This window comes from Panthera onca, chromosome A1, assembly GCF_046562875.1.
Source record: "Panthera onca isolate mPanOnc1 chromosome A1, mPanOnc1 haplotype 2, whole genome shotgun sequence".
NCBI lineage: Eukaryota > Metazoa > Chordata > Mammalia > Carnivora > Felidae > Panthera > Panthera onca.
In genome coordinates, this window is record NC_138339.1 from 23,045,730 (window position 1) to 23,051,884 (window position 6,155).

Here is a 6,155-nt window from a genome sequence, read left to right on the forward strand (position 1 = left end):
CTGCACTAATATGGAGAATGAAAAATAAGTTGATAAAAGTCCAATTTAAATTCAACAACTAATAAAGACAGGGTAAAATTTTAGTATTGGAAAAAATCCTCAAATATGATACTTGAAAGTCTGTTATTTTGTAGCTCATTTACATAAAGGGGATAGTATGGTACAAGTGTAAGCCATAAGTTTAACAACTTTTGTGACCTAACTCAAATGAAATTGGTAATATTTTTATTTCTTTATTACAGAATAATATTTGCTGTATTTTTGAAATAAAAACAATAAAAAATTACACATTTATTTTCAATTATTATAGAAAAAAATAAATTTGTATTAACAGGGTATGTCTCTGACAAATGGAATCAAGGGATTTTCTAGAATTTTACTTGTAATTCATGTCTCTAATCCAGTAAGTGAGTCACCATACAAATATTTCTTGGATATGGTATTTTTGTTAAGTTCCTAACTGAAAAAATTATCAGTAAAAAAAATAAATACCATTTTTCAATTTACACTTGATTTCAGGGCACTGAAATATGTTATATTTATGTAATAAATCAGCATCTCTCTCACACACACATGTACATGAATAACACACACACACACACACACACACACACACACACACACACACACAAGAATGAATCCAAAGTGGATAAACAAGTATACCGTGGAAGTTTCCATTGTTGATGTCCAATCGATAGATTAGTCATGAACTGAAGTTCTCCAGTCAGTGGGGAAAGTGATGATAGATTATCACAGAATATTGAACATTCATTTCATTTTCAAATTCCTACCAAATCATTTGCTCCTCTTCTAAAACAATTTCCACAAGTTGTGTTTGATAATATCAGTATGAAATTAATTTATACATATTTCTTAAACAACTGAATTGAACATTATATATATAACTGAATAGAGGTCAAAGGTAGAGTTCAATTTTTTGTGGAAATAATCGTATGGATAGCACTCCCTAAAGATGAAAATCTCCCCTCAAAAATTCTATATGATTACTATAGGGAAGTCTACTATAAGACTGCATTTTCAATGCAGACAAATATTGGTCTCCTAAAGAGACCAGTATTGGTCCTTGTGGTGATGTGAGAAATTATCATTTTTATGTATAAAGTGCAAGTATGCACGTAGTATACAAAAAGATACACAATGGCATATGCTTGACATTAAAATTTCGTGACAAATTAGGGGAAAATATCACAGAAATCGTGAAAGGGAGAATAGTTTAAGTTGAGAAACACTACTCTAAAAGTGTTTGTTTTAATCTTTAAAATATTTCGAGGTTGAATTAGTTTTAAGTGGTTCATTTGTTATACAGTAGTGAATCATACAAAATCTTAGAAAATGAAATATGATTAATATTTGTGCAAGAGTATCAATCAAAACTCCAGTCAGTAGACCCACACTCCAATAAAAGGCCCTCGATCTAGCATTAAAGATTTTCTAAATATGAATCATTGCAATCATCTGGCCAATCATCCAGAAATTTAAGAGCCATCTTTGACAATTTGGTTTCATTCTAAATTCCATAAAGAAATGATGATGGATTTTTGTCAATCTTAGCCATCGCATACTTCAGTAATTACTTCTAACCATTTCAAGTGTTACTACCCATATCCAAGTACTGAAAGCCTGGGCTACTGCATTTTATTTTCTTTCAATTTATCTCATCTTGCTCAAATACAGTTCCCTTCCCCCAATCCCAAGTATAGTTAGATTGTAATATTGGTAAGACTATAGATTTGTAATCAGTATTTCTATTATTACAACAATCTAAATATTGCTTACATCTAAGTCAGAGTACTCGGTAATATAGTTTTCTTTTTTTGGTAGAAATTCATGATTTCCCTAGACTTGAAAATTATCATGTTTTTGTTTGCTTACTTTCTGTATCTATAAGTTTCCTATAGTTGCTGTAACTAGCTACCAAAAATTTGTCTTTAAAAGATCAGATATTTATTATTTCAGATTTCTTGAGACCAGTAGTATGAAATCAAGATGTTGGTTGGGCCACTCTCCCTCTGAAGTCTCTGGGGGAGAAATAATCATTTTCACCTCTTCCAGCTGCTGGAGGCTCTTGGTGTTCCTTAGTTCATGGCAGCATAACTCCAGTTTCTGCCTCCATCTTGACAGGACCTTCTTCCATCTGTCTCTATGTCTCAAACCTTTCTCTTCTTTCCCTTACAAAAACACCAGACATGGGATTTAGGCTCCACTTTGGAGTTATTATCTCAAGGACCTAACATGAGTACATCTGCAAAAACTTTATTTCCAAACAGGTATGAGGGATAAGGACTTGGATACAACTTTGAGGGGCACAGTTGAAATCTACAACATAAAATGTTTATAAGCCCATTAGGTATTTTATCAAGTTCATCACTTTAAGCAAATCTCTTTCACAGACTCCAGACCTGCTCCAATCTGGATGGTTGGTTCTCTACGCAGCTTCCTGTTCTCATTTTAGAAATTCAGTTCACAATCAGCCAGGGAATTGCCTTCCTCTTTGTTTTGTTAAGTTTCCTGTTTTCTGAATTTAGTGTCTAACTTTGTTGGTTTATATTCTTTGGTTTTTGAATAGTAGCCCTCCAATAGTTCCTTGGAAAGCTAAAATTATGATATTTTCTATGTCTAAAAACACCTTAACTCCTTTGCCTTACCTTTAGTTGTAAGCATGAATCCATAGGTTAGATAATGTGTAAGCAATGGGTTAACTTTCAAATAGTTTGTGATAACCTGCTTATCACATGGAGCCATTATATCACAGTTTGTCCAAGGTAGGAATAGGATATACTGGTGACAGTATCTTAAATTACAAAACACCCTTGTAGGCATTAAATACCAGCTTATTTACATTATTTATTGAAAATACATTGTTTGATGTTCTTCAACGGAGTTTACTTATTATGAGATCAGGCAGTCTGAGCTTCCTGGAATCCAAGATATCTCACACATATTTTAGTGGCCTGGAACCTGAATCCTTTGCAACTCTGAGGTAGAACACTAGAAGCTCTGCTTGGGTGTCCCAGTGCTTTCTACTGCTCATTTATGCATCTTTGGCCCTGGTGCTATGTATCCTGTGCCTGCAATTAAACTTGCCGTGTTATAATCTGATGAGTCCTGTTGATTACCCCAACTGCCATGGATACTGCCTTCTATTAAGTTTTGAAAACACACCCCCATGTTCCAATTTCCATTGTCTTTTTGAGGAATCATTTCAAATATTCTTATTCTTTATCTTTGACGAAGCCCATTATTTTTCTTAAAGCTTGTGGGCTCTAATTTTCATATCAACTGATCTGAAATGTCAGGATGACATGATTGGTGCAGAATTATTTTTATACATCCAGCTAGACACCTGGTTTCTCTTTTTAATCTATAGATATCTGTCCTTGGCATTGGCAATATGTTCTTAAATTATCTATTCAATGACGTTCTCTGATCTAATTTTGCTTTTATTATTTTCTGAGATTCCTATTTGTTAGGTTTTTGGACCACCTAGGCTTGTTATTTTCTTTTAGTTTTCCATCTCTTTTGTATTTTTACACAAGACTTATTCAACATTAGCCATATGTTGTTTTGGTTATCAAATAATTATTTTACAAAAATTGCTTTTCTCCCTCTGGATGTTCTTTCCCATAGCATCCAGACTTAAATAGCTTTGTATACCTCTTTATGAGAATATCTGTGAGGAGTCTCGCTCCTGGTTAAAAATCTATGTGTGATTTTTCAAGCTTGACAATAGACAATTACTAAGGCTTTGCCCAACAGGCCTCAAACTGCCCTCCCCCAGCCAGACTTGATGCACAGTAAGTGCACCACAATCTCTGAAGGGACTTGCAATCAATGTCCCAGGCCCTTCTGACTGGTCATGCTCTTTGCTGGTCCAGGCTAGTTGAGGCTGGTCCTGGTGCCTTCATTCCTGGGTTTCTTTATCTGAGACCTTGTTAGAGGCTATCTTCGGGCAGGTCTGCTGAGACATCCTAATGGGGGTTGGACAGGAGAACCACTTTTCCTCACTCTGGTTCAGTACCCAGTGTTTTTTCACTCCTATCCCTCTCTTTGCCCATCCCACCAAGCCTCTTGGTCCTTAAAACTGCTGAAGCCTTTTGTTCAGGCTTCCCCAACAGTGAGAGAATCCCTACAGCTATGCTGATCTGCTTGACCCTCTGCCACACTGCACCATTCTATGTCGGAAATGGAACATGGGGAGTTAGCTTTTTCCAGTTTTAATCTCTTGCTTATACCATCACAGTAAATGATTAGAGGCTTACCACTCATTTTTGACTTAGTGCTTTAATTGGATACGAAGGTATCTGACAGATAGAAAAGTGCTTCTGCAAGCCTAGCTGGGCTCCTGACAATTTGAAATATATGTTTTGAAATTTCATTCTATCTAAAAAGTTTATGTTCTGGGGTGCCTCGGTGACTCAGTCGGTTAAACATCTGACTTTGGCTCAGGTCATGATCTCATGGTTTGTGGGTTTGAGCACCACGTTGGGCTCTGTGCTGACATCTTAGAGCCTGGAGCCTGTTTCAGATTCTGTGTCTCCCTCTCTCTCTGCCCCTCCTCCACTTATGCTCTGCCTCTTCCTTTCTATCAAAAATGAATAAACATTTAAAAAATTTAAAAAAATTAAAAAGTCTATGTTCTTTCATGTTACATTTTTCTCTGTTTGGATCAATCATAAAGATCTACCAGAATGTCCTTCTGCAATGTTGAAACCATTAGTAAAAGCTCTGTGTTGGAGATGGGGATGATCAATTAAAGTCTTTACTGCAGAGTTTACAAGTTTCTTTTTCTTGGTGAATTCAAGATGGTAGATAGTCCTGCTCAAAAGGGAAATTTATTGAACTCTATTGACTTGGAAGGTATAGGCATGGCTGTCAGTGATTTGGGAATCAATATCAGAATAAGAGGTGCCTAACCATTTAATGCAGGAATTCTTACATTATGGTATTTTCAGTTCTGTCTCCCTACTCTCAACTGTGCCTGATATCTTTAATGTGGAGACTATAGTTTTATACTCTTTAGGAAATACATTTTCAAACTTCGAATGAGACAAGGAAGGGACAATCACATGGCTGCTAGAATGCCGAAAGACACTTTTTTTCTTAGAAATACTTCAAGCAATTATTTAATTTTCTTTCCCTTACTTTATTTTTCATTTCCAAGGGAAACTGGTGAAATAATTTTTGAGCCTCTTGGGAGTCCAATGATGTATTTACATCTCACTTTTCCCTCATGCTAAGTCAGTTAACACCTCTGCTTTCCCAATGTTTGCTGCTATTAAATTTTTTACATTCTCTGTGCCCTGGTGGAATAGTCTAGCAATGGTTTCACAGTTAGTGATGTTTTAAATTTGTGTTTATCCTCTTACAAAAGATGCTGATCTTACTGTAATTTTATTTTATCCTCCACCTATTTCCAAACACTTATTTTATTTATACAATACCCAATATTAATTGCTTTAAAATACAGTGATTAAGAAGTTTCCTAAAGTGGTGAAAAGCATTACATCACAGAGTCAATGAGCACAACACTATATATGAAAACCAAACATATGCACATGCACGTGCGCGCACACACACACACACACACACACATTCATACATACAAAGGAACATCATAATCAAACTGCTGAATATACAAGACACAGAACATACATGAAAGAACATTTAAAAAGAAAGAGACATAATTAAAGAAATTTAAAGTTCTACCTTCCTCAGTACTCCTACAGGTAACACCAAAATTGTTAACAACATATTGTCTGGCATATGTGTGCATGTGCTTGTGTGTATGTATGCAGACACATTAATTTTGTATCAACACATACATATATAGGTACATGACATGATATCTTGAAATAAACAGTTCAAATACTGTTGTATCTTAAGACATTTCATAGTATATTCACATAGGAATTTTGCAAAGGTAAAGTGAATTCAATTGAATTGGACTGAATCCAAACATCTCCAGTTTTGTTTTTATAAGATTCACTCTCCAAGAGGCTCTAGAACCTTTGGAGTTTAAGGAAGAGATGGTTCTTTCTATGTTTCTCTGTGTAATAATTCAACTAATTCTGATGAACTTCATTTATGTTTTTTAGTATCAGTGATGACTTTTCTCAGTTTGTTTGTATTTGTCC